This window comes from Pholcus phalangioides, unplaced genomic scaffold, assembly GCF_987345545.1.
Source record: "Pholcus phalangioides strain wild (caught in Gottingen) unplaced genomic scaffold, Ppha-v1.0 ptg000008l_1, whole genome shotgun sequence".
Taxonomy (NCBI): Eukaryota; Metazoa; Arthropoda; class Arachnida; order Araneae; family Pholcidae; genus Pholcus; species Pholcus phalangioides.
In genome coordinates this window covers 52,578,932-52,592,853 of record NW_028301601.1, presented here as the reverse complement: position 1 = coordinate 52,592,853, position 13,922 = coordinate 52,578,932, and the positions used below count along the sequence as shown (strand labels likewise).

The 13,922-nt window shown below is 36.2% G+C and overlaps 1 long non-coding RNA gene across 1 annotated transcript; it reads right to left on the bottom strand.

Moving 5' to 3' along the window:
* Nucleotides 1-3,616: 3,616 nt before the first annotated feature.
* On the bottom strand, nucleotides 3,617-12,462 carry LOC149084494 (uncharacterized). Its single transcript, XR_016192980.1, has 3 exons — nucleotides 12,231-12,462; nucleotides 10,285-10,557; nucleotides 3,617-3,869 (listed from the first exon to the last, which is right to left on the bottom strand). It is a non-coding gene; the product is annotated as an uncharacterized LOC149084494 (long non-coding RNA).
* Between the last annotated feature and the right edge of the window lie 1,460 nt (nucleotides 12,463-13,922).

The window sequence follows — 13,922 nt, the reverse complement described above, 5'->3', positions numbered from 1 at the left end:
TCGCCGTCGTCTAGGCCGCAAGTTGTGCAGACTGCTGCACTCTCGCGAGGGCGTGTACGTGGAGTCAGCAACTCCTCAATGGCTTGGCCGCAAGTCGTACTCCCTCAGCCGAATGCTGCACTCCCTTGAGGGCACATACGTGGTGTCGGTGCCTCCTCTTGGTTTGCGCGTTCCCCTACTCTTGCGTGCAGCCACTGTGGTGATCGAGTGGTCATAGTGACGGACTTGCATCGCGAGGATCCGGGTTCGAACTCCACCGTCGCCACAGTGGTGGTCGGCTGAAGTGTGTTTCCTGTGGTTCCCAACTTCGAGGCGCAAATGCGAGCCGATCTCCGCATTAAAACGTCTCGCCACAGAGAGCAACAGGCCTAAAACGATAAATTATTCGATCATTACACTTCACTCATAGTTAGAAAAACTGGTGGGAGATGGCAGCACTGCACATAACAAGCATTACACAGGAACAAACTTCACGTCAGGTTTCATTACACGTACACGCACATTCCCGCATGTACCAATTCGTTAGAGGTTCCGCAGACGAATATGGACGAGGTGCATGTGTGGTTTAGTAGTAGTAGTAGTAGTACTCTTGCGTGCAGCTGCTGCAAGTTCTGCTGAAGGAACCTGACAATACCTATCAGGCGGAGAAAGTTCGTAGGACTACCAAGGGTCCCTATCTTCCGGGGTAAGGTATGAGACTCGGGCATCTTACGAAAGTGGGACTGGGCCGTCTTCGGGCACTGCGTTGCATAGTGCCATTTACAGGGGTGGAAAATGAAAATTTGATTTTTGTAGCAACATTTATAAGAGTTTTGTAGCACTTTAAAATTTTGGCAGTAAATAAAATACACAGTTTTTGTATACATATATGCAGTAGCGTACACAGGATTACTTTTTTTACTTTAAAAAACAGTGTTATCTCAGCTTAAAAGGGGTCATTCAAGTATTACGTCAGCATCGGGGGGGGGGGGGGTGTTCGGATTTGCTGACTGTTGATGACAAGTGGGGAAGGAGGGTTTGAAGGTTGCTTACGTCATCAACCGCCCTTTTTGAAGATATGAAATATTTCTAAGCTGCTGACGAAATTTTGCTGACGGGGGGCGGGGCGGAGGAGGAGTCGGTGTTTTGCTGACTTTTGCTGACAAGGGGGGGGGGAGAAGGGAGTCAAAAATGGCTAAAAATCTGCTTACGTAATACTTGAATGGAGCCAAAGAAGGGGGTGGTCCAGGTCCCCAAGGCACAAAATACAGAAATTTCCTCTTAACAATTAAAAAAAAAAAAATCATCTAATCATAAAAAAATTGAGACTTCTTAATATTATACTTTTCTATCTTAGAAATAAGTCGCCAAGATGACCTTATGTTGCTATCTTTCAAAACAGAACTCTATCGTGAAACCTTATGACCATGTAATCTGTATTTTACGGGACAAAATTACATAGAACTCGGAGAAAATTTCAAAATTTTCCCCGTTATCACGTCATTTCTTGTAAAAATACGCATTTTGTGGATTTTCGTCTTCGAGAGAAAAAAGTTTTTTCAAATCGGGAATTTTTAATTCTAATGAAAATTTCCCATCCATGAAATGTCTCGTTTTGAGATAATGGTTGCATTCAATACTACTGTGCTGTTGTTGCGTACATGCTCAAACCATGCCCAATTGTGGTCCTCGGACTTATCTGATGTGGCCTGCGACCTCAAACTTAATTTTGTAAAAGTTTTCAGATCACTTGAGTGACCGCCGCACAGTTCCAGAGCACACTTAAACGGTCCGTGGCACATTTACAGAGAACTTGAATGGCTCTTGGCACAGTTTAACATCACTCAAGTGACCCGCGACATATACACAGATAACTTTTAGTGACCTCCGGCATGGTTCTACAACACTTGAACGGACCTGACACATGTCCAGATCATTTAAGTGATCCGCGGCACATTTTAGATCACTTACGTGGCCTTTGGAACAGTTCACATCGCTCAAGTGGCCCGCGACACATTTACAAATCAGTCAAGTGACCCACGACGTATTTACAGATCACTTAAGTGACGTGCAGCACAGTTCCAGAGTAATTAAGTGACGTGCAGCACAGTTCCAGAGTAATTAAGTGATGTGCGGCACAGTTCTAGAGCATGTAAGCGGCCTCCGGTGCAGTTCCACTTCACTCAAGTTACCCGTGGCGCAGCTCTAGATCACTCAAGTGGCCCACGGTACATCTCCACATGAACTAAGTGGCCCGTGACACATTTACAAATCAATCAAGTGACCCACGACGTATTTACAGATCACTTAAGTGACGTGCAGCACAGTTCAAGAGTAATTAAGTGACGTGCAGCACAGTTCCAGAGTAATTAAGTGATGTGCGGCACAGTTCTAGAGCATGTAAGCGGCCTCTGGTGCAGTTCCACTTCACTCAAGTTACCCGTGGCGCAGCTCTAGATCACTCAAGTGGCCCACGGTACATCTCCACATGAACTAAGTGGCCCGTGACACATTTTCAAATCAACGAGGAAGTGGTCCGCGCTGTCCTAAAGATTGAGTATCCTTGCATTAAAGTAATGTTGAAGCGAAGGGTCGATGGAAAGATTCCAGTTGTGTAATTACACGGACTAAACTTTTTTCACTTCCAAGCTTGGAAGTAAAATAAGTTTCGTCATCGATTCTTATCAGTAGTGTTTTAACAATAAGAGAGCCACTAAATCAAATGGACCCCAGGACCAGGGCAGCAGGCACATCTGGTGCCCCGGACCAGAGGGGGCGCAAATATAATCTATTAACCCCACCTTCAACATTAGAAGAACGAGGCACCAAAATGCGTGCTTGCACCGGCTAACTAAGCATCTAGTTGCGGCCCTGTCCAAAAAATTTATTTTTGAGGGGAGGGGGACACAGTAATAGAGAGCAAACGAATATACCATATTATAACATATATCTCTGCCATTTCCTTAGGTTTTGAGAGGATGGACCCCCCCCCCCCCCGCGGCACAGATGGACAATTGAAGCAGCACCTTGAAGGCTTTTATTGATTCTCAACATTTTTTCGAAAAATTGAAATTTTCATAACTACAATTTTATAATTACTTATCATAAGTTTTCAATTGCGTATTTCTTTCATTCATTCTAAATTTTTGTAATTTTTTATTATATGTTCATATTTTTAATTAGAAGTTTTTTTTTTTTATCATTACCGTGTATCCCAAGATGATGTCCAACCCAGAAAGCACAAACGTGGTAAACTTTTTCTCGCTGTAGATATATATTTTTTTAACCTAGTGAGTTCAGCCCTGACTTCAAGGATTGTAGGTGCGTTATCGTTGAATTCAAGGTCTGAAAGGGTAATAACATTTCTTTTGTATAGGCTACCATTTCTGTCAAAAAAAGCGATACCCAAATACCTTTATATATTTAAAATTCAACGTTATTCAAAATATCTTTCCACTTCTTGAATATCAAAATTCATGAGCCAAGATCTAGTGAATATAAATAAATTAATACAGTAACTGAGGATAGGAATCAGACTTGTTTAGAAAAAGTTCGAAAGCACCTCCGCTCCAAATCCTAGCAAGTCTTGAGAGTTCAATAAAAATTTCACATTTTTGTAAATAAATCACAAAATAAATTGAAACTGAAGTATTTATTGATGAAAAAATATCAACTAATGTTCATTTACAATATGTATGATTGCAGCCACTATGCACATGCAAAGGACTTTCTAAACTTTCGATCATTTCTACTTTCTTAGCATAAAAGTGTCAAACTCCTGTTGGATGTTCTTTTTTTGGTGATTAAATGTTTCCTTTCCAGAACTGAAACTAATGAATCTCTGATATCATGTAGTGTTTTGTGGAGAAAGACCCCAGCTTTCATTTTATCTGGAAAGAGAATGAAAACAATTGTAAAATACTAGACAAGCAAGTTATGATGAAAAAACATTCATTAACAATTAATAATACAAATACAAACTCAAAGGCCACAACAGGAAAATTGCCCAAATTGCCCAAGTTAGGACTGATGCTGGGAATAGGTTTTTAACTCAAGCAAGGACGGTGTTTCAAAAGAGATGGGATGGTTTTAAAAAGATGGCAGAACAGGTGAAACAATCTCATTTTCACCTTAGCAATACATAGAACAAAAAATGTGCTACAATACACTTGAGAGCAGAATTGACTTCTGGGGGGGAGGGGAAAACAAGGAATTTCCTACAGAAAAACGAGTTACCAACCCTTAAAAAAATGATTTAAACTAATTGCAATTGATTGCAATAGCATGTAAAAGGTGTTTTTCCTTTTCTAATATTTTTTTTTTCTGAAAATATTTGAAATCATTATTATATATTTGAAATTTTGCTGACAAGGGAGGTGGAGGGTATCGGAAAAGGCTAAAATTCTTCTTACACAATACAGTAGATGCGGTTTATTGAAATCATGCATAATGCTATCATTTGGATATTGCTATCAATCACTAATGCAAAATATAGAATGGACCAATACTGTAACATGAGTAAAGTTCATTGATAGTTATCAGGACTTATGGCTTTCTTTATTTATTTATTTTCTTTGCACTTAGAAGCCGAGGTTTAACCATACTTTTGTAGGAGATTAAAAAATTTAACACCACCCACATTGACAAACATTTCTGTATTCTGGATGATGATTTTTGCTTGCACATGAAATTGATAGGCTATCTGAATATTATTAGCTGCTATAATCCATGTACATGTGAAACTGCTTTTGCAAAATGAACTTCCAGCAATGCAGGCACACAAAAGGTAAGATCAAAAAAAGAAACTTCAGTTCTCAGTCAATTAACCAAATTCAGTTTTTGCTTGAAAGACTGTCTCGAGGGATCTATGAAACACACACACACACACAGTATTACATGAATTAAACACGACTGAATTTAAAAAAAAAAGATTTTAGCTTCAAGGGAAAAAACCCAGCATGATTTTTCCTCAAAACAGTCCTAAATAATGTTTTTCGACTTTTCAGAGACACACTGCAATAGAATCAAATTTTGCGCCACCCTTAGACCCCATTTTAACGATCGCATGAATTTCTGGCGACCATTTATCTATTTTATAATCACCACGTCAACTGATATTTGTCAAGCCCTGAGCTTTGTGGAAAACCAAAATGAAGTTGCCCTGTTTTCATATATCCTGTTTGACCAAGCAGGACTCAAGATCATCATATTGGCTTCTGGGTTTCTTTCGGCTATAGTTATCAATTGGTTATTGTTATCAGAAACTAAGATTCTCATTTCTTTGTTTATCCTGTGTATATAATATGACAAGTGTAAGATAACAGATGCAGATGAGATAGCATGGGGCTCCTCTCCAATTGCTTTTAAAATATACTTCCATCCTGATATGTATACATTCATCCGTCTTAACTAAACCCAGAAACTTTTCTCCAACTCCCAATCCCATCTCGTCTGTAATCACCACAAAATTTGTTAATCACGACAGTACCCAATTGTCCAGGGAAAATATGTTGTAAAAAGTTTGTGTGTGTTTTTTGGACACAAAATAAAGTGTTCCAGACTCTGCCACGAAGCTGGGCTGGAAGAGATCTCGGCAACGGGATAAGTCCAGTGGCAAAGTTCTGGCGTTCATTCATTCATTGTTATAAGAAACTATGAGTCCTCATTTTGGAAGAAAATATTGGTTTGTTTTTTTCTTCATTTTTTATGAAAGCCCCATTTTTTTGTGATTTCAAACCAGGCCTTCGATGCTTAGAACCGAAGTTACGTCCACTTTAGAGTTGCATTTTTACCAGGATTGGCAAGTTTTTGATGGTTTAAACTTTCACATCAAAAACCTCAAATATTGCTTTTCAATATAAAAATTCCCATTGGAAATGCACATGTTAATTGCATGTAATGTTTAAAGTGACTGTTATACAAAAAATAAATACTTAATATGATTGTAAAATAATTTTCTACTCTATACAGAATTATTTTGGACAATATATGTTTTCTTTCTTACAAAATATCAGGGTTGTTTGGTTTAAACCATGGTTTAAACCTTGGTTTTAACCAACTGGTTTTTTTAAAAAAACCACTTTGGTTTTTTTCAAAAAATCAGATAAAAGTGGCCTAAATATCATTTTTTTCCCTGAAAAATATCATATTTGTTCATTATTAGCCAAATGTTTCATTTTTACCTCATTTTATATCCTTGGGGTACATTCTGACGATATATCTTTAAATGACATAAGATTTTATAAGTGGTTTTTTTCAAAAAGTCTCATAAAAGTGGCCAGAATATATATATATTTTTCATATGAAGTATCTTAGTCATTTAAAGTTATATATAAAAGCCAAAACTTCTCATTCTTACAACATTTTCTAACCTTTGGCTACATTCTGATGCTCTATCTTTAGCAAATTCATGAATAAGGACTGCATCACACATCTAAATGTAGTGGTGTATTACATATCTCACAGGGTTTCTTTTTCCCTTCACAAAGCAGCTACAGTAGTGACACCATCATGCTAGGGGCAGGTGGTCCTATAATCCAATAAAGACACCAGCTGTCCTTAAAGGACAAAGACTAGTGTACTAGTTGTTACATTACCTCACATACATTTTCATTCCCATAAGAAGTATCACATCTCCTACTGTATATCTCCCAGTCTTAATATTCAATAGTTGTTTTTTTATACTTTCACACACACACTGTTAAGCCCAGTTAATCAAGGTTCTACTGTATAGTAGTAACAGATTTATAAAAAATAATCAGCTATATACAGGGTGATTATAATTTAAGTTTTGATTCCAAAACTATACAATAAGTACTGATCGGAATGACCTGAAAATTTGCATGGATACTCCTGAAGCAATGGACGTTTCTTTCGCAAAAGAAAAAAGTGAAAAATGTGCAAGTAGATGATGCTGTACTTGGCCAGCAGTATAATCTATTTTGAGCAACCACATCATTTCGGTACTTTCACAGCATCAGTGTGTGGATAGAACTTCTATCAAGATGCACATTGCAATACCAGCAAAGCAGCTGCTGAAGATCCATTTTGACAGGATGCACCTTAACCCTTGCAACTTCTGGCTGTGGGGGTACCTCAAAATGTTATAAACAGTAGTCAGATTGCAAACTTTGGTGAATTGTAATCTCCAGCACATTCCCTATATGTTAGAAGTTCCTCATTCCTCAGGAATATGAACGGGGGAAAGGGGGCGCATTTGGTTTAATAAAGCTGAATTGCAAGCACATCCACATAATGACCATGGCATATTCCGATTCTGCTGTTGAACAAGAATTTTTGTGCTTTCAACCTCATAGCCAGAACACGCGGTGGACAACATATTTAACATTTTTTGAGTAAGTTGTAGTTATTTGTTCAATTACTTCATTTTTTTTGTGATGTTTCCGTGAATTATGGACTCGTGCAATGCTATAATTAAGTTATAATTTTGCCTTGACTGGCTATCGTTTCCATTCTGTGAGCAAATTTCCCACATGTTGGATGATGTCATTAATTTTACATTTTTAAGTATTTTTTCCCCTTTATCAAATAAAATTGAATTTTTTCAGGAACATTCATGTCAATTTTCAAGTCATTCTGACAATCGCTTTTTTTTTAGTGTTTTGAAATCAGAACCTTAGTTATAATCACCCCGTATATCGTAAATCATCGTTAATTAATCTGCATTATTTATGCATCATTAAATGCATTATATTCACCTAATTTTTATTACTTTTTGCAAAATAGCTTCGTAATTAAGTATACTGAAAGTAACTGGAGAAAAACCTTTATATATTATATGATTAATAATAACATTAAAAGAATTTTCAAACACACAGTAATCCATTGAGTTGAACAAAAAATAATTAAATGGCAAAAGTTGGTTTTTGTTAAAATTTAATAAATATTTATTGATTAATTAGCATTTTATTTTGTTAATTATTGGAAGTTTGAATGATTTTTCAGAAATTTCAGAAATTTAATGTTAATACTATTTAAAACAAAAAACCGGTTTAAACCAAAAAAACCCGGTTTTTTGGTTTTTTTCAAAAAAACCGGTTTTTTTTACCAACCCTGCAAAATATACACTTTGAATAAAGCATAGCATAAATGCTGAACGAAAAACTATGGAAGGATTTAATATTCTTCAATCCTCCATTTCTTTAACTGCTTATATATGTGTATTGATTTATATAAACCATCTGCTGTACCTTTTTCATAAAAGATAGGTATTTAAAAAGTTATTTTACGTCATTTATGTAATGTTGATTTTTGTTATTATTAAATTATCTAAATAATCACTGATACTCAAAGCAATACCCTTATTGTGCATAACATTAGAATATATCTAGCAATCAATAACAAATTGTAGAACTAAAATTTTCTTTAATTTAGCATTGCTGGCTTGTTTATATGATGCATAAGAAACTCCTGTAACTTATTCTTAGTGCATAAGTAAGAATAAGTTTTTGAATATATGGTATATATTTACAATGCATTGGTAGGGATAAGGGTAATGCATCACTGATACTCAAAGCAATACCCTTATTGTGCATAACATTAGAATATATCTAGCAATCAATAACAAATTGTAGAACTAAAATTTTCTTTAATTTGGCATTGCTGGCTTGTATATGATGCTTAAGAAACTCCTGTAACTTATTCTTAGTGCATAAGTAAGAATAAGTTTTTGAATATGATATGATATATATATTTACAATGCATTGGTTTTTTGACTGAAGCTGTATCTAAATATGCAATAAGTATCATGTCCTGCCAGCTCTTCTTTGATTAAAAATACTTGTTAAAACTCTGGATTTATATGACCTAAGCTATAAAATTTTTAGGTGAGAATAAATGAGCACAATTAATGTATTAACAGATGCTACATGAGAATTTTTACATGGAATAAAATTTTGTGGGTAGATCAGAAAATTTAAAATATCAAAATAGATATTTTGTGCTCAGTAATTGTAATTCAAAATATAAAAACATGTTAATCTACATAAAAGTAAGTGTTTTATTCAACATATCTATCAGGTTAACAAAAACTAATTTGACATCAGTAAGTTTTTGACTGTTTTAATACTGAGCTAATTTCTGAGATCACAAACCTATCTCTGATCTCCTATCACACATATATTGAATAAACAGCTTCACTTTGCTAAGTAAATTGAACACAGGAAATCGGTATTGTACATAAAATGAAACATATGAAAGTGTTTTTCATCATGTTATATACTTATTGTGTTCAAAACATTATCCAAAAGCATTCATTTAAGATTTTGACGGTTTTAAATCAGTTTGTGACACTTATCATGTCAAAAACCTAACCCCAGTTTTTACATCAAGTAATCTGTGAATGAAAATTTTAATGGTGTTTTATTAAGAATGTTATTTCTGACACTTTACTTGGGTTTGAAACACAATTTCTAAAAATTTATTGACTATCATTGTAAAATTTTATTATATTTAGCCATTTGTTGTTAAATGTCATAGACCAAAATCTAAGGTCTATAAAAATCTAAGTGTTTGTCTAATTGCAGTGTTTTACATACACAATATGTTAAGTGAGATTTCAAAAAATTCCCATGTACATCAATTGAGTGAAATGATACTTTTGCCAAAATTTGGGATTCGAATCGGAGTGAAAACTTAGTGTGGTTAAAGTTATATAGAAATGTCCTCTTCACTTGTCAATACAAGATTCATCGAAAGACTGGTTATTTGTGGAGATGAAGATGAGAACCAGTCTTTCGATGAATCTTGTAGTTGAAGTTATGCGATGCATAAATGAAATATAACATTTTTTTTTAAAAAAGTATAGAGAATAATTGAGGCTAAATCTAAACGTAATATAAATGAGAAAGTATTATAAATTAGTTATATAAACAGGGTTCCACTGTAAATAAGTGATTTCCCCAATTCTCTGGAAATACAATTTCCTGTTCCTGGAGGCTCAAAAATGTCAGGAATTTAGAAACTCTACTATCAGCCTCTCGCGAAAGAGTTTCCTTTAGGGGCAGCCCATGAGGCTTTGCAACCGGGCTGCAGTTAAGCTCGAGCTGCCCCCTCGTGGAGAAAGGAGGCCCATGGTACTATCTTTAATATAACATTGATTTTTAGATTGTTTCTGTAGTTTTCATGTCTATAACATTTTTGAAAAAAAAAGAAGGCACAATTGAATATAAAACTTAGGTTAGCATGTTAATGGCTTCATTGCTACCAATATGTCATTAAATAGAGGTATAAGCTCAATAACTAGAAAAGATGCATTAAGATGGGGAATCACTCACAATTTCTTACCTCTCTGCTTTAGTAAGAGCCAAAGGTTTGCCTAAAGTGACTTTGCCAGTGCTGTACTTTGATTCCTGAACTTTCAAATAATATATTATTTTAGCAGGACACTAGACATTCATCTTTCCGCTACCGTGACTTTTGCAACCTCTATGGCCAGTGCATCTGCTGGTGAAATTTCCTGACCTATGACAGACAAAGGTCTTCCACATTCATTCTTTTGTATCCTTCTGATTCTGCTTTTAATAGAAATATTTCGACTGCCTTTCCAAAGATCAAAATCTGCAAAAAAAAGAAGAAAATCATGTATTTCAAAAACACAACTCAGGGCCAGAACTGAAGGAGGGGAGGCAACAAAACTCAGAAGGGCTGCTAATTTTACGTGGAAAAAAAACAGCTGTAAAATCATTAATCAAATTCTAGTGGTGGGAGCAGTAAAATCACACTTGGCCGCACAAAAATCGCAGTAAACCCTTACAGCGGCAATCCTGAGATATCTTGTTAAACGTGATCTACTTATTTTGGTCATCCTGAAATATCTCGGGTTCTTTTAGCATGCTTTTATAAACATAAGTGGCAATTACGATGCACATCAAGAAAATTTAAAAAACTGCTTAAAGGGTTCAGGTTTTGGCATAATTTCCCTTTTCAGTTGTTGTTAATTTTAAAGTTGTTGCCACCGGCGATTTCATGGTGTTTGCTTTCCACGCAACAAATGTATATTTAAGAAATATGTCAGATACTAAAGATATTTGTTTACGTAGATTAAATGAATTAATGTATTTCCAATTAATGGAAATACAGTCAAAAAATGTTATAACAACCACATTATTAAGGAAACAGTTATTTTTCCGGATATTATGCTGAGGTGAGCTCGGAAAGAAAAGTCATCACGTCTCCGCCGGGACTCGAACCCAGGCCTCTTGCATACCGGGCAAGCATGCTACCATCTACACCACTGGAGACACATGAATCTGCCTTCCTAATTTTACGCACTGTGTCGTGAGGCGTTGAAGTAGAGGCATTAGTAGCCTCTCTTAACTTCAGGAAATGGCCCCCGGGTGGGACGGTTTAGAGATGGTAATGCAAGAGGCCTGGGTTCGAGTCCCGGCGGAGACGTGATGACTTTTCTTTCCGAGCTCACCTCAGCATAATATCCGGAAAAATAACTGTTTCCTTGATATCTCTGGCTGAGAAAGAAGCCATCTATATCTCTCTAAACCACATTATTATCACTATCCAATTCTTTAACGTTCCCTATAGTGGAAAAACCATTTCTTTATTCTGATTAGCTTATTTATTTGTTCAATATAAATTGAAATAAATCTTCTAAATGTGTCATGGTATCTTCATTGAACCTTGGTTTCCTGCATGCTGGAAAGGACCAGACTACAAATTTCAATAAGCTGGAGTCTCTCCCAATTTTTATGGCATGCCAGCTAATACAGGAAATAGGCTACTGTAATTTTGATGCCAGTAAGTGTCATCTTAATGCATGGGATCACCCCAGCATGTGGGGTCGTCCCCCACAGCCCGAGGGCCTCGAGAGCAGCATGACTGAGATCCAGTTTAAATTAGACTAAGCATGGCAATTGGTGGGCAACAATTTGTCCAGGTGGGGGGGTCCCCATTAGGGACGTTTGATACATTAATTTTTTTCTTAATTTTTGGTCTGCTTGGGAAGGGACCCCGGCACTGTGTACGCCTCTGGGGCCCCGTGATGCTCTTAGAACGCCCCTGCCCAGCAATTTTAATGATGGTCGTATAACGATTTCCTTGATTTAAGGAATTTTAGGAAGTTTCTGTGCATATATCTGAATTAATGTTACCCCCCCCCCCCCCCCCGATAAAACAATTTTCTCGATTTAAAGAATGGAAATGCCGGTTTTACACAATTCGTTAAATCGAGGTTCGACACTTTATTACTAATAATTTTAACAAACGAATCAACTCACTCAGGATCGATGAAAATACGTGCTCCTCGCTTTCAATTTCATGTCAATAGCTTTCAATCAGATGATTGCGAAGAATATTGAAGCTGAGTGCTTTCACAATTCTGAACGTATTAACAGTAGTCGAAGCGGAATGTATTGTTTGTTGGCCGTTTATTTATTATTATCATATCACGGAGCCGTTTTAGGTTTTAACGGCTCATTATAAACTCACATGAACAATCAAACTTTCAGTTCGGTTATTTTTTCAAGGCCCTAGGAGACCTCGAAACAAGCAGACGACAGGTAAGATCGTAAAAAGTGAATTTCCACACTCCACTTGGCAGCACTATAGTAAGTCCTGCCATCTAACTTTAAATTTAAAAGTGACTTATAAGGTGATGAAGTTTAAAGTAAAAAAATATATATATTCGTCATTCCGCTGAGTTCCTTATGAACAAAGCTCATGAACTGAACTGGAAATTAAACTAAAAGTTCAGTTATTTTATTTGAGCATAAGGAGACGTCCAAAACAAAGAACCTCTTAATGAGCAGACGACAGACAAGAAGTCGATTTGTTTGGTTCCCCACAAGCTAAGCTCACAAACAGAACTGGCAGTTCGAACTTCCAGTTCAGTCAGTAATTTTTTCAGAAGACGAGGAGGCGTCCAAAACAAGGAACCTGGGGAGAAGCAGACGAGACAGATTCTGAGGCTTGATTTATATACTGTTGGTGCTGCCATCTAATCTCGAAATTTCAGACAACTCATGCAATGATGAAAAAGAGAGAGATCTTTTATTTTTAAGCATAAAATTTTTTTGAGACGAAAATTTCGGTAACGAAATTCATACATTTGCAATAATCGATTTTTTTATGTAGAAAATAATTCTTTCCACAAAAAGATTCGGACAACATGGATGACCGAACAAATAAGTGAATGAAAATATGGATTATGTGTAAAGTGACCATACGTCCCGTACAGTCCGGTTTTTTTTTACCGTCCCGACTTTTTAGCGAAAGTTCCCAGTTTTTCCCGTTTTTTACACGAAGCTTACTTGAATTTTTATTCTTCATTGAAGTCAGGGAACGAAATTATTTCCCACTCATAAATTATATTATAATTACAATTATAGAATATTAATCTCTCACATTTGTCTTGGGAACGTTTTATTTCGTGAAATTCATTTAAATCTACTGCAATTTGCAGTAATGCTTTATTTCTCGAAATTTTGATTTTTAGGTAATTTCTCCAGTAATTGGCAATGTCCCGTATTTGGGATTCCATGTTCCCGTATTTCTTTCGAGGAAATATGGTCAGCCTAATCATGTGAATATTCAGATAGGGTTACTAGATTCAAATTAAAAAAGGAGGAAGCCTGGTGCGAACCAGTGCCGTTTTAACGGATGCCTTCCCCCGGAGCCGTGCCCGAAGGGAAGAGGTGCATCAGAAAAAGGAGACGACGTTGAATTTTTCGAGAATTTTTTCAGGTAGGGCCTCCAAAAAATCCCTTGGCTCGGGGCCCTCATGATGCTCTTAAGACGATCCTGCCTGTCAGCCCCACCCTTGTGGAGGTCATGGAATTCCAGTACTTGATTCTTTTACTAATTTACATTAATTAAACAAAAACAGCAATAAAAGATTTGAAAAATGATCAAAGTTATCGAATCGCAACGTATATTTGATAAAGAGATGAAGCGCTTTAAAAATTTATGTC